The following is a 22621-nucleotide window of genomic DNA, read 5'->3' as shown; positions in this document are numbered from 1 at the left end:
TTATTGGTCTTGCAGCAACAACGAGCACTGGGACCCCACAGCACTAACAGCACACAGCAACATCAGGCAAAAAGCACAGGAATACAGAAAATGCAGCCCAGGATCCTTCCTGAAGGAAAAATATGGTGGTCAAGAGGCATTGGGAGTGATGTAAGAGAGCTGGCACATGGAGCAGCTGGGGAAGGAGACTGACCAGGCTCTGTGGGGCCAGACTGGCGAAGGCACGGCAAGCACAGCACTCGGGCGCCAGCCCAGTGCTCTCCTCACCCCCACCCCGAAGCCTCCACGGGGATCAGCAGCACACAGCCGCTCACCTGCACACCCCCAAACGCTATCCCATCAGGAGATTCTGGCTTTGTGCTTCCCAGGCTGTGGCAAAGGCTCCCGTGACACCTAAAAGCAGCACAACCAGCTTGCACAAAGGATGGAGATTGCTGAGGCTCCGCAGCCATCCCGAGGCGAGGCGGGAGCGATCTGCGAGTGCCACAATCATCAGGCAGTGGGAGCGTGCCAAGGGCAGGGCAGACAGAGGTTAAAACTGAGCAGGCTTCACACTCCCAGGTATTCCAGGAAACGTGCTCATCCTCAGCTCACCAGCACTCCTCTCCTCTTCTGAACACAGCCAGAATGAGGTCTGATCATTTAAAACAGACCAGACTGCTGCTCCCAGCTTGCTGGAGGAAATAAAGGGAGTGGGGATGTCTGACAGGGAAGAGGGGGCACAGCACAGGCACCTCTGGAAGTGCCCTGTTTCTGCAGTTCAAGGTTAAACACCTCCTTTGCACCAATTTCTGAATCTGCCTCTCTCTAAAGCTGCACCAGGTAATTAGAATCATTATAACTATTATTAGACCATAATATTATTATAGCATTTTTGCTACACTTGACATCTGTTGGCTGATAGATTTAACTGGTACACAAGAAATAACTGTGCAGATTTCTTGCAAATGAGCACCAACACGGAAGACATTAAAGCATTCTGCATTCAAAAAGTTAATTTTATGGAAGTATGCTTGAAATAAAAATTCTAAAATTAAGTTAAACCTTTAAAACCTCTCGTTAAAGGAATTATTTGGGTTTAAAGTAGACAACCATTAAAAAACTCCTGATTTTCATTTAGATGTTTAAAGGCATATACGTGGCTTGGTATCTCCTTCAGATCAACATATGCATCTTCTTCCCATCTACTCCAGAGATTTCTAAATCATCCTTCCATCTTCCATTCCCTCTCTCTGCAGCAGGCACTTGAATTATTTGGGCAGAGTCTGACTGCACAGTGAACCAGTATAATCAGGGCTCTTACAACCTGCTGTCTGCAAATCCTATAGAATTATCAGCAAACACACATCTAGAATAAAATACAGCTTCTTGCAGCCCATGAAGCCCAAAGGGCTTTGCAAACTAGACTCAGGATGCAATTTATCCACCACTGAGATTCAGCTGTAATCCAGAGTGGAACACAACCTTTCTATCCATATTTAACTACAGCACACAGCCCCCTGGAGAAAAGTGAGGAAGAATCCAACAGAAGCCACAGGAATGTTTTAGGGAGACTGAATTTTCTCCCCTGGAACTGAACTTTGGTCAGGGCACCCACTGAGTTGTACTCAGTGATGCTTGTGGGTGCCTTCCAAGTGAGAATATTCCATTATTCTATGACTCTACCATCAGCCATGGACCAATACAGGAGAGCAAAGAGGGCACCGTGTCTCCATCCTGTTGAGGGTGTCCCTGAAGCACAGCTGGAGGGAACAGCTGGGTACCACAAGTTACCAGCCTGGAGAGGAGGAAGAAGTGAACACCACAGAGGAATCCCGTGTTGTCCTTAGATTCAGTGGAGGCCAAATTTCACCCCACAGTTACGCCAATGTGCAAAGAAAGATGGAACAGTGTGTGGAAGAGCACCTCAGAAAAGGACCCATTCTTAAACTTCAGACAGCTGTGCCCAGCAGCTCAGTACTCACAGAACTCAGTCCTGCTTGGGCAGTGATGTTTGCTCCAGTGAAATCTATTTCAGCTCAAGCAAATCCTCTTCCTTAAGCAGTTGGCACTGAGGTGACAGCAGAGCCCTGGTGCAATGAGGTATCCTGCAACCACTCCCACAGTGACACACTATTTAGGAATAAAAATGAGTGTCATTAATTTCTCCAGAGCAAGTAATTTTATTTTTTCCAGAGAAGAGTAACCACACAAGGAACTTGGAATTGCTTGAGGAGAAAAATGTACTTTTGCTACCTTAGTCACAAACAGACAAGCCCAACTCTCACTAAGGAGAGACCTATGGGGAAACAAAGGGGAGCAGGAGATGCTGGACACAACTTTGCCCCCATGCACACCCCACTGCTCAGGCAGCTCTGAGTGGAAAGCAGGGCTGAGGATTGCTGAGGAGCTGTGCCAGTCCCAGCAAGCGTCGGCAAGAAGCCCCAGGTAAATGAAGTTCATGAAAGCCCTTAAAAATCACCTAAGCCTTCAGAAAGAGAGCACAAATCCCCCACTACAGAGACCTGCCCATCACACCTCCGACCAGCACAAAGCAGGCTTTTCACTCTATCCATCTGATGCTTTCAAAAGCCAGAGGAGCTGGGTCTGGGCGAGCTCACCTTAATGAGGCCCAGTGCTCATAACTAACTAAGAAAAAAAAGACCAACCAAAGCAACTCAACCCCACGCACTTGAGGGGTAGCTATCAGCAATTCCCTGTCAGCACAGGAGAAATCCTTGTGTATGGACCCTGGGAGCTCAGCCCAGGTCTGCTTCTGTTCATCCTTTCCATTAATGGCCTGAACAACAAAAGAGAAAGCACTTACATAAAACCTGAAAGGATGCCCAGAGTTAAGAGCTGAAAGCACTCTGGAGGTCATGATCGGAATTGATAAACTGAAGAAAAGTTCCCAAAACACCCACAAATCAATAGAAAGAAAAGCAAGGAAAACAATGCAAAGAACCGCACCTGGAAACAGCACAAACAGAGATCAAGCACACAAATAGAGACCAGGGGAAAGCTCTTCAGACAGAGGGAATGCTGGGGAAAACTGGGGACCAGACTAAATGTGCCAGCGCTGTGACACCACAGCTCCAAAGAGCTAAACATCACTCTGTGATCTAGGAACATAAAATACCCAGTTCTGGGCTCTGTGCTGGGGATCACCTCTAGTCACAGACAAACCAGAGGGTCTGGGCAACCAGTAGAGCAGTCAGCAGTACAAAACACACTGCCCCATACCAGCTGTGGAGGGGTTTCTCCATCCCTGCTCTCTCCAGGGCTGGTACCAGCTCTCAGATTTTAACAGGTTTTACTTATAAGGACAACCAGCCTTATAAATAAATGCTCCCCATTCTACGAAGGAAAGAGACAAACTGGCTACTCAGTTTGCTGCAAGGGCAAGTTAGATGAGCTGTCAGGCTCTCTGAGACTGGGATTCCATCAAGGCCCAGAGGGAACTGGGCCCTGTCCAGATCTGCACTACCATCCACCACTGTCCAGCCTGGAGCCGAGTATCTCTCACCTGGCTCAGGACAGGGCCATGGACAAGGAGGCTGTTCCAGCCCTGTATTTCATTTTATCATCCTCCATCTGGCTACTCCTACAGCAGTGACAAAGCCAAATGAACAGCCTTCTCTTCCCCAAAATACAATCCTCATCCTGCTGAGGGGCACCCACACACAGCACAGACCGAGCACCACCGTAACTGCTCCCATTCTCGCCTTCGGTATCTTTCACAAACGAAGCTCTTCAAGCTTCATTTGCCACCTCACCACTGCAGCAGAGATGCCAGCAGGGAATGGGATGCTGCCCTGGGGAAGGGCATGGCTTCCCGGCTTCCCTCCTCCCCTCTCACCCCACACAGCCCCACCGACCTCTGCAACTGCCTGAAGCCCATAAGGGCCATCACGCAGCCCCCCCTACCCCAGACACCTTAATTTGAGGGGACAGTTGTTGAAAGCCGTCGAAGTCATTGCCACAAGGTGTTACAAAGCAGGCGACAGCAGCTGATGCCACCAGTAGACAGCTGCACCAAACCCCACCAGCAGCTTGGGAGAAATGCAACAAGGGCACAAGAGCTACAGATCTCACGCAAAAGCAGGGTTTAACTCTCAGGGACATTTCAGATTTCCCAAAGACTCAGAGGGATTTGGGGTTCTGCTGAGCTGCCTCATGAACCGCAGCCAGAATGGATTTGACAAAGCCTCGGTGAGCAGGCGCCGTCTCCCTTCGCAGGGCTGCTTCCCAGAGATCCCCAGTGTTGTGTCACTTCTCACTTCAGGTGCTAAGAATATCTGCGTGTTCATAAAAAATAGCAACTAGCTACTGAGAACTTATCAACAAAGCGCCCGACAAATCTTAATTAAAGCTGATTCACCTCCCTCATGAGCCCGAGTTGAACGCTGTTTCTCAGAGGAGAACGCTGAGTGGTAAGAGCTGAGGTGGGTTATAAAAGCCACGGAGGGAGTCAGTAGCACAGAGGATTAGCACACAGAAAGGCTGACTATTATCCCTAAATTTATCCCAATAATCCACTGCCTTGCAAAGTCTCAAGGTACAGCTGCTGTGCTTTCAACCACACCTGCCCAGCCCAAGCAGGAGCAGAGACAGGTTTGGGGGTGCTGGAGTTTTCCAGATGTTTTATTGCTCAGGCTGAAGAAATTCTCCACTGTAAAAAGGGAGAAGGTGGTGGCAGTAGCACCAGCACTGCTCTTGTGCTGCTTCAGGACACGGGGACAACGCTGTGGGTTCAAAAGCTATTCTGACAATTCATTAGGAATTGTTTCCAGCTGACTTCTTCCAAAGAATCATACTTGTATCCCTTCAAATTCAGTAAATTCATGGTTGCACAGACAGCAGCCTCCAGAACTTGCAACACTGCTCTCATCTCTGGTAGCTGGACTTCTACAAAAAAAGTTTCTGGGACAATATTTTGGGTACTTCCACCACAGAAATTCCCTAGAGGCTGCTGAAAAACAACGTGGACCAGACTGGGTCATTTTAAGGCAGGGTTGGAGGAAAGAAAAGAGAGAAGAATAGAAGTCCATCCCTTAACAATGCTACTCCCTGAGAACAAATGAATTCAAAAGATCACAGGGAGCAGGAACACTGCGGCAGCACGTTGGGTAAATGACAGGGTGTCATCGTCTTCTAACGTCCTCTGGAGACTTATCTACACTTAAAAGGTGCCTGCCGGGGCTGTGCACGGAGCAGCCTCTCCCACAGACAGCTCCACCACAGAAATGCCTCTGCAGATTATCCTCCTTTGGCAGGCAAGCTGAACAGTACCGGTGCAGGCAGCTCTGCCTCTGCGCCACACTTGGACTGGGTTAGTTCTAGCAGAAAAACACTGCAGAATAAATAACTTGGCCCTAAGAAATTTTATCTACAGAACTTGTTGGTGTAAACCCGGACCCTCCCGAAGGCGGGCAGCGTCAGTGCTCTGTCAAAGATCACTCCCAATGCAAGTGTTAGTCAACCACTGAACTTAAAACATTTCAAGGCAACATTCCAAACAGTGTTTATATACAAAATCCCATTTGCTCAGCGTTCCCTTCCTGGCCTTGTGCAACGTGTCATTTTACCAGTTCTCCAGCCAGAGAGCCATATGCAGGCTCGCACCAAAATAACTGCAGCAGTTTTAAAATTCTGGCCTCGTGTTACAGAGCACACACCTTGAAGAAAAATCCATTTTAGTATCCCAGAGCTATTCCAGTGGTTCCAGCACATTTTTATTCTGCAGCTGCCTAGGCACACAGCAGGCCAGAGGTCACCCAGCCCGGCCGAGTGCTCCCGGTAGGATCCAAACTGTGCCCCTCGGGAGAAACTTACGTGTAAATACTTATGTTTAAAACCCCTCAGTGTAAGGGATCCCTGTCCTGCCCCCATTGTGCCCCTAAGTGGGCGTCACAGGGCCCGCGTTTTCGGTCACGGCTGCTACACTCCAGCCGCAGCAGCGGCCTGTCCCGCCAGCCCTGCCCGAGCCCCCGGGGCCGGGCACACGCCGTTTCTCACGGCTCTGAAGCGAAGAGGGGCGGCGGGCAGCGCCCACGCCAGCAAGGCCTCATCGCCGCCTCCGCTTGAGCGAGAGCAGCGCAGAGGAAGCAGCGGCGCCGTGCCCACCCGGCCGGGACCAGGACTGCGGCCGGGACCAGGGCTGCGTCCCGGACCCCGCGTCCCGGACCCGGAGCTGCGGCCCGGCCCTCACGGGGCCGCGGCAGCGCCGCCCTCCCGGACCCCCCCACCCCGACTCACCGCTCCGCACTGCGCACGCTCCGCCCGCCCCAGCCGCCCCGCCCCCGGCCCCGCCCCGCCCAATCAGCACCGGCCTTGGCCCTGCTCCTGGCCCTGGCCCCGCCCCCGGCCCCGCCCCGCCCAATCAGCACCGGCCTTGGCCCTGCTCCTGGCCCTGGCCCCGCCCCCGGCCCCGCCCCGCCCAATCAGCTCCGTCCGCGGCCCCGCCCGGGCCCGCCCCTGCTCCGTGAGGCGGCGGCGGCGGCGCTGCCCTGGCCCCGCCGTGTCCCCGGCCGGGCTGAGCCGTGTCCCGGCCCCGCCGTGTCCCCGGCCGGGCTGAGCCGTGTCCCGGCCCCGCCGTGTCCCGGGCCGGGCTGAGCCGTGTCCCGGCTCGGGCCTCGGGAGCCGGGGCTGCGCTGGGCGGGCAGGAACCTCCCTGGCTGTGGGAACGAACGGGCAGTGGGCAGCAGCCCCGCCCTGCAGGATCTGTCCCTCAGGAAGGGACTGACGGGACTGGCTGGCGAGGGGCCCCTCTCCGCATCGTGTTAGGTTGGACATCAGAAGGAATTTCCCCATGGAAAGGGTGGTCAGGCCTTGGCAGGGGCAGGTTTGGAGTGCCCATCCCTGGAGGCCTCCAGGGAAGGGCTGGAGGTGGCACTCGGTGCTCTGGGCTGGGGACAAGGTGGGGATACCTGGGATGGGTGCTGGGGGTCAGGAGGGAATGCTGGCCTTGCACATCACATCATCCCTGCTGCAGGCTACTTCATCACCTCCTTTATTTTTCACAGGTGTTGAGGAAGGTAGTGAGGTTTCAGGTAAATTCAAGGGTGTAAATTCTCAGCCTTGGCACCCCTGGCTGATGCTGAAATGAGGTGAGAAAGTCAGAGAAGGCACAGGCAATGCCGGGTTGCCACAGGTGTGAGCTCACTGGTCCCTTCACCTTGTTCACTCATTCTGCTGATTAAAATCCTGCCAGAGCATTTCCCACTCCTCTCCCGACTGCGACTGAGTGATGGCATTGCAGAAATGATGGAAAATCAACAGCCACGAGCTGTGCAGCCCTCCCTGGCAAGGGCTGGGCAGTGGCTGAGGAACAGGCCATGGGATCCTCTGCACAGCAGCCAAAACCACCCTGCCAGCCCCAAAATTAAACCTGCAATGCATAATTATCCTGTGAAAGATGCTCAGTGACAGCAGGGGGACCTGTCCCTGGGTCAGTGTCCCCATGGCTCCACGCACCTGTGCTCTGTGTTTCACTGCTGGCACCCACAGAGGTCCTGGAGGCAGGAGATTGACTGTAAGCAAATCTCAGCTCTCCTTGCCAGTAATTGAATATTTTCAGTCTTTCCAGGTTGGTTGTAAACATCTCAAAAACATAATCTGGAATCAAATCCCTCAAAGCCCATCAGGAGTGCACCAGAGCTTTATTGATGTTTATGATTTTTGTTGGGGCTTATGGTCTCTCAGGCAGCTACGTGATTGCTGGCTGGGTGTAACTCCTGGCCTTTGGATGGGTGAAAGCACTGCTGTACTCCAGCCTCTGCCTTCTTTTGGGCTCTGGGTCCTCTCTGCTCCTGGAGCAGCATTGCCACAGCTCAGGACATGGCACCGGCTCTGCCCAAACCCTCACCAGTGGGGCAGGTGAGCTGGATCCAGCTCTACCCGTTCTTTCTGCCAGGTGGAACAGCACTAAGGGGATGATCCCCCACCTCTCTGAAGCCAGGTGATCCCCCCTCTTTCAGGCACAGCAATAAAACCCCTCCAGACACCAAGCCCAAGGCTGACAGCCAGGCGGGACTGGTCTCTTTGCTTGCAGCCCAGGAGCAAAATGTCAGCTGGGATACTGGGAAGAGGATTTTCTCCCTGGTTGTCTCAGGGTGCTGGCACAGCAGCCACCAGGCAGTTTGGGAAGCCTCACTGAGATGCTCAGTCCATCCAGAGAGGAGCACTGCTGCATCCCTGGGCAATCCCAGCTGAATCCCACATCTGAAACCACTCCCACATCAAAGAGATAGGAAAATAAACTCTGCATGTACGCCTTCTGCATCTCGAGTTCCTCTCTTTGGTCTAATGGGGTGGACGGCTTTTTCCAAAGGTATTAGGGAAGATGGGTGTGAGAGAGTAATTTGGGACTGGGAGTAATTTTTCATCAGTATACTTAAAGACAATCACAGCACTAGGAGGGAGGCCTAATTGTGGAGTTGTGTAATTAGCTTTTATGTCACTGCAATTATTCTGTTGGCTACATATAAAGAACATGGGAAAATGCAGCACTTAATTTTAAATCAAGACTTGATTCTCTTTTAGTAGGTAATTGATGTTGATCACATCACTTAGCAGCGACTATAAAATGTGCTATTTAGATTGTAAAAGGACGGAGAAAAGGACTAAGCAGATAGGTAATTGATGAATCACGGGCCGCCTTGGTGGGAGGCAGCAGGAATCCTTCAGCTGGCTCTGTTGGCAGCTGCTCCTGGGCTTCGTTAGTCCCCAGGGCGTTAACGAGCACAGAGCCCCTCTCCCGGTCCCACAGCACCGCTCTGTCCTGGACCACAGTGACAACAGGGCAACTGCACTTCATGAATTGATCCCTCCTGGTTAAACCCCGTCCTTTAAGGAATTCAGATTTCTTCAGGAAAAGGTGTGTGAGTTTGTGCCCCGGACTGCCACATGCTCATCTGGAGCCACCAGGCTCCTCTCCTCAAGGCTGTCTGGCTTCTCCAGTAGTTCAGTTGTGGCAATGTGTCCCAAATTTGGTCACGAATTAAATTACATGACTGATGCTAAACACCCCCAGACACATAAGTGGACATTTAAGTCCAAAAGCAAAATTAAGTGACAAGGTGCCATCGCTGCAAAGCCTCACAGTGCTGCCCCTTGACAGGTAACTTTTAGTTTTTTAGTGATTTTTTCATACTAAAAGTGCCTGCAGGTAGTTTTGGTTGGAGGCAGACCCAGAGAAAAGCCATGGATGCTGTTTAACACAGCAAGGCAGAGACATTCAGAGGGTTCAGTTGCCCTTTTCCCTCTGGAAGGATGCCAGGACCAGCACGAGAGGTGTCTCTCCTGGATATGAAGCAGACTCCACAGGCTGCAGGAGACTCCTGAGGTCACATTTCCAGGTGGCAGGTCCAGGCTTTGCACTCCCCATTTGCAGCAAAATAGATGGATTTGTGGCCAGAAACACTTTTCCCCTCAACCTTTTTTGTTGTGCTGTAGCAAAATATGAGATGGAATTTGGGCTCCAGCGGGTGTAATTGTTGAACAGCCTGCCCCAGCCAGCCTCACCGCTGCTGGAGAGCTGCCCACGGCCACTTTCCACGCTGGCACAATGAAATGCATTTTTACAGCCCAAGAAGTGAGTCATGACCCAGCCCGAGTTCAGACCAGAGGGTTTTTGCAGTACATGTGACTCCAGAGAGGCCAGAGGGGAACCCTGGGCTTGAGATAGGATGGCACCACAGCTGTGGAGTTACCCCAGTCCCTTTTAAAAATGCTTTTCCTCACCCATTTTGTGTGCTGGGACATGAAGGCTATTGCAGGACCTGTTCTGCCATGTCAGCATCAGCCACTCCAAATTGCCACGAGGATCAGATGGCTCCAACTTGCAGCCTCTTATCACCACCAGCACAAATCCTATTTCATTCACTGCCAAAAAAATTACTCACGCAAGGGCTTTTGCCATCAGCCCTTGGGGGCTCCGAAATGGTAAGCAGGATGCGATGAGCCCAGGGGCCATCCCTGCTCTCGGAAGGGCTGTGCCAGCAGGGGTGAAGCGCGAGGTTTACGGGTGAGCTGCTGCCCGTGCAGCCGTGGCACAGCTCGGGGCCAGGATCCCGCTGAGTGACAACCCCTGATGGTTCTTCTCCCTCTGGGCCGTATCCACGGGACAGCTCTGCCCTCGTGGGACTTCAGCTGCAGGACAGAGGGAGGGCTGTGCCTGGTTCGAGAGGCGGCGGTGCCAGGTGACTGCAGCGTTTCATTCCGGGTTATTAACGGCGCCGTTCATCACCACCAAGTGCTTTGCCCCCCGCAGGTTCCCCCGCTCGCTCCTGCCTGATACCGGCCTTGGATTAAATTAGCAAAAGTGACACAGTGATCAATTCCCAGCGCTTTGCTCCGGAGCCGGGCACAAATGAGTGGGAAGCAGGGAGGAGAATAAAGCCTGTAGTGAGAGCTGAGGGACCTGTAGGTACAGAAGGGCTGTGAAGGGAACCTCAAGTTTTCAGTGCCACCAGCTCAGCTGTGACCAGGCAGGGACAGCAACCCCACGGACCCTTTCTAGAAGCCGTCACCCCAAATGACCTGGGCAGGGGCCTTTATGGGTGCCCAAGCAGGGATTTGGGTGAAAAATAAAGTCACCAGCATAGAGGGCCATGCAGGCAGCAAGGGGACAGTTCAATCCCCTGCCTCCTCCCTATGGAACAGACCCTGGTCACAGACACAGAGTCCTGGTTATTCCTCAGCAGAACCAGACTCCCTTGGCCTGGGGGCAGTCAGTCCCTCCCAGGGCTGAAGGATTCAGATCTGGAAAAGCCCATGGGCAGCACCCATCCCTGCCTCTCTGGACTCACATCTCGGCTGCCACCTCCTCTTCGCTGTATTTGAAGCACCTCCACATCACAGCACATGGGGGCTCAGGAGCAAGGGCAGGGACAATTAATAAAACACCTCCCCAGAGGTGGAAACAAGGAGACCATCCATCTCAGCAGTGTTGTATCATTAAGGGACAGGGGATGGTTTTGAGCCATTATTCCCTGCAAAAACGGGCTTTAAATCATCATCCATCACCAACACCCAGCACTGGATGTTCTGAAGGTGTCTGGCAAAGCCCTTGTGGCTCCTTTCCACCATGGCACGGGTGACCACAGTCATAAGTATCTCCATCACCTGGAGATACTTATGGAGCCTCCACATCCACACTCTGCTGCTGCTCCTGGTACCAGCGTCCGGGAAGAAATCAGCCCTGTAAAACATCAACAAGACCAAACATGCTGCTTTGGGGTCTCAGGTCCATCTCCCTGGGGTGGGATCACAGGAGGGCAGGGCTCCCCAGCTGCCCCACCCCTCCTGGCGTGGCAGGATGTTATGGAGCAGCAGTGCAGTAATTGAAAGCCTTTTTCCTTCTGGAAGCCCTTGAGGCTGCCAGTCTCTCAGCTGAGCTGGCGCTTGCCAACACTTTTTCATTTCTTCTCTGTTTCATCTAAACTTTCCATTGGGTTCCTCATCCATCTGAGCTGCAATGATAAATGCGGAAATAAAGTGGCATTTACAGCCCCTCTCCTGGGTTGGTTTTGTGTATAAACAAGCTGTGCTCACAGCATCCTCCTCTCCACAGCGCTGGCTCAGGAGCAGCAGGGTCTGCCCAGGACTCAGCGGGGTGAAGGCTTTGGGGAAAATGAGTGTCAGCCACATCCCTGGGTCACTGTGGGGAGAAAACAGCAGCAAAAGGGATGGGGCAAGCAAGGCCCACAGGAATTTCTGTAAAGAACTCAAAGGGAAAGAGCAGCAGCTGAAGAGCTCATTGTGTGAAGCATGAAGAAAGGCTTTAATTTGCACAGAATCTCTTAATCCATTAATCACAGGGACATTTGTGTATGAAAACCTCCCTCTCGCTTAATACTCTCTCAGGTTTGTCCAAGAAGGCAATAACTGTTTGGCAGGGGAGTGGGAGGAGCGAGGTGGGACAGGCTGAAGCCATGGGCTTGTTTCCAGGGAGGGAAGATCAGCCCTTAACAGCGTGGAGCCAGCACGGGGATGAGCAGCGATGAAAAGCACTGGACACAGCAGCCCAGGAGCCACAGTGGGCACTGGGAACGCTGCCTTCATGAAGGAGGGTGCCCCAGGGCCTCTTGGCTCTCTGGAGTTTGCCTGCAAAGGCTGGACAAACCTGCCTGGGCGCCTGGAACAGAGGGTTTGGGGGTTTAAGAGCAGACTCTGACATCTTCCCTTCACCTCCACCACAGTCCCTTCCTCTCCATTCACACTGCTCCAGCGTTCCTTCCCTTGCCCCCAGAGAGCTGGGGGGAGTGAGGATCATCCTGAATGCAGAGGGAAGCACTGGCAGCATAGCATGCTAGGGCATGGACTGATCCACCCCCTGATCCTCACCTAATGCTTTTCTCAGGCTTAACCTGTTCTGCTTCAATCCCAGGTGCTTTCCCAGCAACGCCAGCATTGCACCAGACCAGTCAAAGTCTCCTCGTGTCCCATGATGGTCCCACAGACCTCAGACTTTCCTGTCAGCCAGTGGGTGAACAAAATATCTACAAACCCAGCTGCCTTCCTGGAGCTGCTACCTGTGTTCCTCAAGGGAGAAAAATAGGAAAAATTAGTATGCAGCTTCTTCCTCGAGAAATCAATGCGATCTCAACTCACTGTGAAGTTCCCTGACTGTTAGAGATGCTGCACTGGTAAAAACTAACCCTCAGAGGAGAAAGGGTGGGGAAAAAAAGGAAAGAAAAATAAATTCCAGTGACTAGACAAGTCTAAAATGTTGCAGAGGGCTAAACTGCCAGGGCTGGGGCTTGTTTGGAAGTCCCAGAGCAGAGAGGGCTGCACAGTCCAGCTGTTTATCACCCCGCCAAGAATCAGCTGTAATTGTTAATTCTAATTAGAGCTGTTGGGAAAAAATGTAATCAAGAGTTTCCATTAGAAAAAAAAAAAAAAAGACATTTCATCTAAATTAAAAATTTTGGTTTTTAAGAAAGAGGGTAAACGTTGAAAATTTTGTAACAACTCATTTCAGCATTTTGAAGATGAAAAGGGATGTATTTTTGCTGTGAAATGCATCATCAATTCAAATGTGTTTTATCTTACAGTCTGAAGAGCAAAAAATAGTCTTCAAATCAAAGCAAAAATGGTATTTTAGGCATTTTCTTTTAAAAAGCCTATCTGGGGGTTTCTGTCCTAATTAAGAATGATTTTTTTTTTTTTTCCTTTTTTCCTAATGGAATAAGCTGTTCCTAGTTAGCTCTGCTCTAAAACGCTGGGTTGGTGCTTTTCTTGACCCATCTTGTCCCCAGCACCTGACCCCAGGGCTGTGCTCACACCACCCCGCTCTGGGTGTTAGCACTGCCTAAAATCCCGGAGATTTGAGTCAGGCTTTATAAAACTCACAGAATTAAAGCCAATTCCTTGCTGCCAAGAGACCTGGTGGGGCACTGGAAGGACACAGGTGTGTTTGGCGGGCCTTGTGCAGGTCTGAATTCCTAAGGGGAGCAGGTAGTGGTGCCCACACTCGGGGCAAGGCAGCTGCAACACCCCTTGTATGTTTGACCCTGTGGCTTGATGCCATGGGGTTGCCACAGATCCCAGTAGTGGTTTGCATCCTAGGGGATCCTCTCCACAGGACTAGCAGGCCACATTTATCACGCTGAGAAAGTGGTTTAGGATCTGTAAGATGAACAGCAGAGCTTGTGGTTTGTGATCTGTCTTCTGGGTGGGAGTACTAAAGGAGGGAGAGGACAGAAAAAATGGGAGTTAAATAGGAGCTGGGAGCAGAAAGGGACAGCAGGGAAGGAGACTGGGCCAGGGAGAAGCTCAGCCAGGGAGGAAAGGAGGGTGGAAGAGGAAGGGAGCAAAGCTCAAGGGCTCTGCCAGAGATGAAATGGGAAAAGAAATTGCTGTGCAGCAGTTTCAGCCCAGAACAGAGGGAGCTGCACGGGCTCCTCAAGCTGCCCAAGTGCATTTTGAACAACAAAAAGACCAGGCTCTGACAGGGACAGGAGACTCGGGCGGGTGTGGAAGGAGGGAAGTGGGGAGAGGGCCTGCAGGCCCGGGGGAGGCAGGGTCCCACAGCAGGGTCCCAGCAGGCAGGGCATGCTCCTGCCCAGCCACATCCTGAGTGGCACTGCTCTTGCTGCTGGTGCAGCCACCCCTCTGGCAGATTGATTGGGGGTTATGTAACCTTTTCTGACTGCTCTGTCCTCCAGACCAAGCAAGGTTGCTCTCCAGCCCCATGGTGAAGGGAACAGGCTGAGCAGCCTTTCCTTGAGCTGCCCAGAGGGACACATCCAGCCTCAGCCTCCGAGACAGCTGAGCAGCAGATCCTGCCCTGCTGCCATCCCTGGGGAGCTGTGCTGGCAGAGCGGTCACCCAGGACATGGCACGTACCAAGCCCCGGTGGGAGGCTGCAGGCCCTTGGCTAGGGAAGGAGATGGTTGGATCATGGGTTCTTCTTGCAGGGAGCAACTGGTGGATGAAGCCTGGAGCACCCACTCACACGTGGGAGCAGCAAGCCTCGTGTTATCCCAGCCTTGCGCCTTCGTCTCCTGACATAGCCACGGAATAGCGCAGCAGGACAGCAGCTCCCACTGGCACCAGGGAGGGTCCCAGAGGAGCAGGCTGATGTGCAGGTGAACAGGGCGTGTACTCACTCTCTTACAACAAAATGGTGAGTCCAGCAGAGCAGGACGGGTCAGCAGTTCCCTAAGGGAAGGGGAGCCAAGATGACCTCAGCAGAGATACTGTCTCCACCAGCAGGCAGAGTCCCGCCAGGTCTGAGCACAGCCAGGTGCTGGTCACAGGGTCACCATCTCAGGTGCAGCTTGCAGTGGCCCCAGTCCAGAGCCCAGACGACCCAGGAGCCAGAGATGAGCCAAGGACAGGGCTGGAGGCACAGCTACAAAATGGATCCAAAGTTAATCTGGGAAATACAGCCAGAGGCATGGCTACAATGTGTGTCTGAGGGTCCTTCCAGGAGCCAAGGGTCTGACCAGGAGCAAGGTGCTCCTGCAGCATCCCTCACAGGAGGAGGGAAGTTCCAGGGCTGAGCTTCAGTGGGGCTCCTGTCCTGTAGGTGGGGGGTGTCAGTGATCTGGAAGCTCCTTACACTGAGCCCTGGCTGTTGGCTGCAGGTTGTGCTGTGGGTGGGCAGGGGGCTCTGGGCAGGCCCTGTCCCCACGAGGGCACGGGGGACACAAAAGGGATAACACACTGCACCAGGGCTTTATGCTCCTAACTCAAAATAAGCTTTCTTTTAAAAATTTATCTAAGAAGAATGATTTTTTCTCTTTTTTTTGTTATTATTTTGAAGTTATAAATCATTGAAAGACTTCTCACTACTCTCCCAAATCATTCTCAGGCGAAGAAAAGGCAGTTCTACCTTCGTCAGTGCTTTGTAACAAAATGAGTCAGATTCATTTCGCTCATGATTCGCCTTTGGCTCCCTTTGTCCATGTCTTAAACTACTTCATGGCTTGGTCTGATTAGCAGTGTCTCCTCGGGGGCAGAGGAGGTCCTGCAAGAGCTGGAGGTGGTGCAGGTCAAGATTAAAGTGCTCTGCATGCCATTCACTGTCAAAACTATAACTGGCTTAACTCAGTGCAATTAGATGGCTCAGAGGTTAGGGAGTAACGGCAGCAGCGTTTCAATGCAGGTGATTAAAGCACAGCCCTGGCATTAAGGGATGTGATTAAAAGGCGGTGCTGGGGCTGAGACCTGGCAGCGGAGCTCAGCAGGCAGGGTTAAATCCACAGCTTCTTCTGAGGTTGGACACCCCAGGGTCTGGAAAAGATCTCCAAGTATCAGCTGAGCCAGCTCAGCTTTTAGGTCTGGAATGCCATCTTGTGATGGCAGTGGGGAAGTGGAAATGGCCCCTCTGTGGAGTCAGAGGACATCATGGAATTACAGAATGAGTTTCGTTAGAAGAGACCATAAAAATAATTTTATTCCTCCCCTTGCCATGGGCAGGGACACCTTCCACTGTCCCAGGCTGCTCCAAGCCCCAGTGTCCAGCCTGGCCTTGGACACTGCCAGGGATCCAGGGGCAGCCCCAGCTGCTCTGGGCACCCTGTGCCAGGGCCTGCCCACCCTCCCAGGGAACAATTCCTTCCCAATCTCCCATCCATCCCTGCCCTCTGGCACTGGGAAGCTATTCCCTGTGTCCTGGCACTGCATCCCTTGGAAATTGTCTCTCTCCATCTTTTTTGGTAGTGGAAGGCCACAATTTGGTCACCCCAAAGCTTCTCTTCTCCAGGCTGAACAATCCCAATTCTCTCAGCCTTTCCTCTGATCATCTGCCCCATGCCTCTGATCATCCTGGTGCCTCCTTTGAACTCACTCCAATAGGTCAATGTCCACCTTGCATGTGATGAGTGCCTCTGGTTTGGATGGACAGGAAGCCCATCACACTCCAGCACAAGTCAGGGGCTAAGAGAAAATCTGCCTCCAATTGAAAAGTCCCGGGCTATTCTTGCTTGGAGAGAGTGCAAATGGTTCATTCCATCAACATTTCTCTCTCTAGGTGGATTATGTGGCTATGAAAGCAGTTTATTCCAGGCTGAAGAATCTGACCTATGTCTCTCCTTGGGTGCTGAGGGAATTTCCTTCTCAGAACAGAGGGACAGAGTCCCACCTATGCCAATAGCTGCAGGGGAAGGACCTCTGGCTCAAGGTGCCATATCCAAGCAGTAAAGGTACTTTTCTTCCTGGATTGAAGCTGGGGAATTCAGCAAGATCACCTCAGCTGTGAGCATCCACACCAACCTCAATGCTGAGACGCACACGTAGGGTCATGGAGAGCCCGTGCAGGAAACACAGGATCTGTGGAGCTGGGAAAACTGAACTCAAGCACCAGCTCATGGGAAGCAGATGGCCAGTGAGCTGCCTCTCTGCTTGCCCCTGATGTGTCCCACTTCAGGCACACGAGGCAGAAGTGTCAGCTCAGAAACAGCTGCCAGCAGCAAAAAATCCAGCCCTGAAATATGCAGAAAAAAAGTTGTGGTGCTGCCAAGTGCCTCTCTGGGAGAAGCACAATTCCACAACTTCCTTGGCCTCCACTGGATTCCTTAACATCAGCTCAGGGCTCTGTGTATCCACGTCCAGGCACAGCAGTGTAACTGTGACCTCCCTCACTTAGGATCCATTCAAAGGAAGTTTTTCTCTGGGCTTTGTGCTCCAGTGAGACATTTCAAGGCCTTTCCAGAAAGCCTGGCATCCCTCCCCCATGATCTTCATGTGCTTATGCTCCCAGAGCTTAGGGACGAGCTCAGCTGGAGCTGTGTCTTGCCTCAGGCAATCATCCACTCCAGCTCTGTCTTCTTCAAATGCTTCATGGTCTATTTTCAGCCCAAGGCAGGCAGCTATTCTTCCTGGATGTGGGGTGCTCCTCCCTGGCTCAGCCTGATCCTGCCTCATCCCAGGCAGCTCTGGGCTTGTTGTGCCCAGGGCACGGCTGCATGCAGGGAGAGAGGCTGGTGCTGAGCAGCAGGAGGAGTTCAGTGCTTCCCCTGTCGGTGATGAACCTGCTGAGGAACAGGTTTGCCAGCTATGCCCAGTGCAGCACAGGAAAAGCTGTCTGGTGGAGGGACAGGTAAGAGCAGACACAGAGCACTTCAGGCTCTTGTTCCTGGAGCTCTCACTGCCCATGGCCGAGGGCACGTGCCCACAGACAGGAATGGATGATGGCTCTGCCAAGACCCTAAGCCACAGCTTCAGTTTGGAAGCTGTTTATTTCATTAGCGCAGCATGGGGCCCAAATGAATATGATTTGTCTCTTTTAATAAGACATTTTCAGCAGGATCAGGGAGATACTTCAAAAGCTTCCTGAATGCCAAATACCAGAACTCAGCAACTCTCAGTGCCAGGACCAGCCTCTCACTTCCCAGCAGATTCCCTCTGTGTGCACAGCTTTTCCTCTGCTTGCTGGCCTCGGAGGGGGGCTCAAACAAAGGCCTGCACATCATTTGTGAACTTTGGGTGAAAAGTGTCAAACCAAATGAAACACAGTGGTTCTGCCATGGGAGTGAAGCCCTTTTCTGTCACAGGAATGTGCTCTCTGCATCAGCTGCAGCCAGTCCCTGTTGTTCATCTTGGCTTGGCGGCAGCTAAACAGATCCTCCTTTTCTCCTGCAAGTGTTCTGGCGGGGGCTGAAGGGACTGAGATGCTTTGTTCCAAGCCAGATTAGAGATATGAGTTACTACAAAACAAAAGCCCAGCCAGCCTTCAGGAGAGCTCCTCTAGTCTTGACACAGCCTCCCCTGAGCTCCCTGCATCCCAGCACAGCCATGCAGCTTGTGCTCAAAGCAACTCAACAGGTTCAAGAAGCCTGGGTAACCCCTGTTGAGTGAATGCTCAGTTACAGCATAAAGGAGGAATCACATCTGAGTGATTTTGTTCCCATAAAGTAGCAGGATGGGTTAAACCAGGACACGAGCACTGTCTGTTGGCACAGTGCATCCACTCAAGAGATTTGCACTGGCATGGAGCTGTAATGCTTCAAAATACGTGTGCTACAAGCCTGGGATGGGACATCTCCCCCCTGTAGGCGATGTCTGCAGCTCCTGTGGCAGCAAGAGAGATCCTTTATTGTCACCTTAGCCCCGAACACACCCATGCCCAGCGCTCACTGCCTGCCCTATGTCACCACTCACCTCCAGCTCTGGCACTGCAGGGTTGGTACTGTGATCCTTCCATACTGATCAGATTTTGGCTCAACACCATTTAGCCACACCATCAGTCAGTGGAGAAAAAGACAGAGTAGTACTGTGGGAAGAGGAAGAAAATTCGGTGAATCTATGGAAGAAAAGATTTGTGGATGTACATCATCATTTACCGTGGTGGGCACCTCCAGGCCCACAGCCAAGCAGGTTCAGGCTCTGGTGAAAAGAACTTTTGCCCCCTCGGTGTCTGTCCTGGCTGGGGACCGTGATGATGACACGTTGCAGGTGTTTGTACCCGCACTGCACTATGAGTGACACCAGCCTTGCTTGGCTCCCACACAGCAGAGATGGGGCAGCCATGGCCTCAACACTGCCTTTTCCTCTTTTAGGAGATTTAGCACTCTTTGAGGTGCTGCACCCAGGTCAGGGCAATCCCAGGCATGAGCACAGACTGGGAGAAGAGCTCATTGACCAGCAGAGAAGGACTTGGAGGTTCTCGTGGATGAAAAGCTGGACATGAACCAACAATGTGCAGCGGCAGCCCAGAAACCCCCACGTGCGGGGCTGCACAGAGGAGTGGGCAGCAGGTGAGGGAGGGGATTGTCCCCCTCTACTTTGCCCTTGTGAGACCCCCCTGCAGAGCTGCTCCAGCCCTTGGGGCCCAGCATCAGAAGGAACCTGGGGCTATCGGAGCGAGTCCAGAGGAGGGCACACAGAGGCTCTGAGGGCTGGAGCCCCTCTGCTCTGGAGCCAGGCTGGGAGAGCTGGGGGTGTTCACCTGGAGAGGAGAAGGCTCCAGGGAGAGCTCAGAGCCCCTTCCAGGGCCTAAAGGGGCTCCAGGAGAGCTGGAGAGGGACTGGGGACAAGGCATGGGGTGCCAGGACCCAGGGAATGGCTTCCCAGTGCCAGAGGGCAGGGATGGATGGGATATTGGGAAGGAATTGTTCCCTGGAAGGGTGGGCAGGCCCTGGCACAGGGTGCCCAGAGCAGCTGTGGCTGCCCCTGGATCCCTGGCAGTGCCCCAGGCCAGGTTGGACATTGGGGCTTGGAGCAGCCTGGGACAGTGGGAGGTGTCCCTGCCCATGGCAGGGGGTGGAACGAGATGATCTCTAAAACCCCTCCCAGCCCATACCGCTGTGTGACTGATTACCGAGGAGTTTTCCCCGCCCCGGGGGAGCGGCCGAAGCGAGCGGGGCGGTGCCTGTGGAATCACCCCGGCAGCGCGGGAGGGCTCGGTCCTTCTCTGCCTCCGCCGCCGTGAGGAGGAGGAGCGGCTGTGGCCGGGCCGGGCTCCCTCGGCCCGCCGCCATGAGGGGCCGCCGCCATGAGGTGAGGGGGGACAGGGGAGGGGTGGCGGCGGCAATGGGGCTGCAGACCGGGGCTCCGGCGACGGAAAGCACCACCTGAAATACTCCCATTTTTTTTATTTACTTGTTTCTGCAGCCCGCGGTGCCCCGGGACTGGGGGTGTTGCTCGGCTGTGCCGTTCAGCACTAATTCCTCAACCTTTTGCTCGATTTGCTGCCTTTTTTTTTCCTCTCCCACAAGCCAGGCCGCTGCTGTTGAGCTTTATGAATACAGATTGAATTAATGGATTATTTGCAATATTTCTGCTGTCCTCTCTGTAGGTCTTCAGGCGATGGGGGGGATCGAGGTGACCCGGAGCTGTGGGTGGCCGGGAGCCGCCCGAAGGAGCAGCCCTGAGGGGACCCGACACCGTCGTGTGCGAAACCCCCGAGCCGTGCTGTGCTGGGACAGCCAAACGAGGCATCCCCCAAACGAGGCATCGCCGGGAGGGCACTGGAGCCTGCGGAGAGGAGATGGGAAGGGACAGCCTGCCTGAGAGGCACAGCAAAAGCTCTGGAGCAACCTGGGTGAGGTGTGACCATGAGCCAGCCAGGGGAAATGAGCAAAAATGTTTGTTTTGCTGTCTTAAATTAACTGAAAGGCCTCTGCTGGCTCCTGTGTTAGCCTCAGGTCCTCGGGGTGGAAACAATATGGTTTATCCAGTGATAGGTTTAGCTTATCTGTTCCTCTTGCTGGATGAAGCCTTGGTGAGAGGAGGCATCACTAGAAAGATGATCACTAGAAGATCACGTTTTTCTGCCCTGTAAAGCCCCCAGTTTTGTTTTCTTTCTCCCAGCAGTAGTCAGCTGCCCGTGGCTGCTCGGTGCCTGTGCCAGTGTTATGCTGCTGGGAGAGAAAGGTGCTGCCGAGTCCTCCTGGCACCAGCGGGGCCGTCCTGGCGCTCGGTGGTGCCAGGTTTTGGCAGCGCTCTGCATGCCCGAGAGTGGAGTAACTCCTGCCCGTGGAGTTAGAGCCTAGATTGGATGCAGACAACACAGAGAAAATGAAAAAATCTGCTGCAGATATTTTCATGTGCATCTTTCACATAAAAATGGATATCATCTAATTAACTGGTCAGTGCTACAGGTTGAATAGGGGACCTCCTTTTAACTGTCTTTACTGGGTTTTTATTGCAGGCAAGTGGTTGGCGTGGGGCTTGCTGGAGCAGCAGGAGTGGTCAGGAGAAAAGCTGTCGATGCTGCTTTGAAGATCCTTGTTTGAAAGGTATTGGGAAGATGGAAACCTGGAGCCCACAGTTTAAACAGGGCAGCTGGAGAAGGACTTGTTTCCAGGATCTGGCTGTAGGAATTAAAAACATCAAAGGTGGTTTGGGGCAAGGTATAACAAGAATTACATGTACAATTTATTGTTAATCTCCTCTCACTGCTTGTTTAAAATACATTTTTGTATGACCTCAATTAAACATTTATATTTAAGCTTGCTCAGTTACAAGGCTGTTGGGTGCAGCAGGATTTGAGTGGTGTTGAATTCTTGTGGGAGACTGGTGTGAGTGAGGCACCAGCTCTCATCCCTGGGCCTGGGGGGAAGTGAGCCCACAAAAGGTTGGAAAAGGCTAATGAATATGTAAAATACATCTGAACGGGTGGGGAGGGGCAAGATGACCCTCAGGGATTCAGACAACAGTGGTGTTTAAATGCAGAAGTGGGAACAAAAGGAGTGTTTTGCTCTCCAAGATGAGATTTAGATCCCTTTGGATTCTGTGCGGTCTTCTTGGGACCCCTGTGCTTGTGAAATAATCCAAACTCCATAAATGTACCTGACACTGCTTGTTTAGCCATGAGCCCTTCTGCCACCTGAATATCCTGAGCTTTGAATGCAGAGTTTTTATACAGCACGTGGAAATACTTATTAAAATACTCAACGTTATCGGCAGAAAGTCTTTTCCTGGTTGAAGCCTATGAGTTTCTCTGTTTCTGTAGGAACAAATCCTACCTGCAAAACTAATCAAGGGTTTCCCTGTGCATTTATGTTGTGCCCAGCAATCTTCCTCTTTCCCAGATGGGTGCCATGGGGCTGGGTGCCTGTTGCCCTCATGGTGGGGGGTCCTGCTGGCAGCCAAGGAACACTCATTGTACATGTAAGGGGGCTCTGCTGCTGGACCAGGTATTTCCAAAAGTGGCTCTGTCAGCCACATAAAGCATGTGCCATATGGACAACAAATACAAGTTGGTAGGCTTATTTCCTCAAAAAAAGGTCTCTGCAATAAAGCTCTATGACACTTATCTCAGGGCTGAACCCAAGACTCAGAAAAGGCAGGACAGGGAAGAAAGTCTGTTGGCAGTGGCAATTCTCCCCTCAGAGTGGCTCTGCTCAGTGAATGCCTCACCATGAGAGCTCTGCTGAGGCCCTGCAGCTCAGCGTCTCATTTTTTTTCCCAAATCACAGAATTCCAGAATGGCTTGGGTTGCAAGGGACCTTAAAATTTCATCCCATCCCACCCCCTGCCACGGGCAGGGACACCTCCCACTGTCCCAGGCTGCTCCAAGCCCCAATGTCCAGCCTGGCCTTGGGCACTGCCAGGGATCCAGGGGCAGCCACAGCTGCTCTGGGCACCCTGTGCCAGGGTCTCACCATCTTCACAGCCAAGAATTTTTTCCCATTATCCCATCCATGTCCTGTCCCTCCAGCCCTTGGAAATTGTCTCTCTCCATGTT

At 52.7% G+C, this 22621-nt stretch overlaps 1 protein-coding gene, 2 long non-coding RNA genes and 1 other non-coding gene across 6 annotated transcripts in view; 2 read left to right on the top strand and 2 right to left on the bottom strand.

The window, feature by feature from the left end:
* SIL1 (SIL1 nucleotide exchange factor) overlaps window positions 1-6278 on the bottom strand; it is a 111764-nt gene extending 105486 nt beyond the window's left edge. The window contains exon 1 of one of the 2 annotated variants that reach the window (XM_032125336.1): window positions 6238-6278. The gene's annotated coding sequence lies outside the window, so the exon portion shown is untranslated. Of the gene's footprint in view, window positions 1-1964; window positions 2113-6237 lie in introns of those variants that run through there. The other variant, XM_032125337.1, reaches the window with a different exon arrangement.
* A 1343-nt stretch (window positions 6279-7621) lies between these two features.
* Window positions 7622-19275, bottom strand: LOC116451641. Its single transcript, XR_004243263.1, has 2 exons — window positions 18592-19275; window positions 7622-14839 (listed from the first exon to the last, which is right to left on the bottom strand). It is a non-coding gene; the product is annotated as an uncharacterized LOC116451641 (long non-coding RNA).
* Window positions 19276-19818: 543 nt separating this feature from the next.
* LOC116451640 lies at window positions 19819-21387 on the top strand. Of its 2 annotated transcripts, none has more exons than XR_004243260.1 (3): window positions 19819-19929; window positions 20228-20473; window positions 21083-21387. It is a non-coding gene; the product is annotated as an uncharacterized LOC116451640 (long non-coding RNA). The 2 variants fall into 2 exon arrangements; XR_004243261.1 differs by having other exon boundaries at window positions 20228-20478.
* On the top strand, window positions 20738-20940 carry LOC116451739. The gene has a single exon (XR_004243319.1). It is a non-coding gene; the product is annotated as a small nucleolar RNA SNORA74 (small nucleolar RNA).
* Window positions 21388-22621: the final 1234 nt, after the last annotated feature.

Source organism: Corvus moneduloides, chromosome 15 (genome assembly GCF_009650955.1).
Source record: "Corvus moneduloides isolate bCorMon1 chromosome 15, bCorMon1.pri, whole genome shotgun sequence".
NCBI classification, from domain to species: Eukaryota; Metazoa; Chordata; class Aves; order Passeriformes; family Corvidae; genus Corvus; species Corvus moneduloides.
The sequence above is the reverse complement of the archived record's forward strand: the minus strand, read 5'-3'. Positions and strand labels throughout refer to the sequence as shown.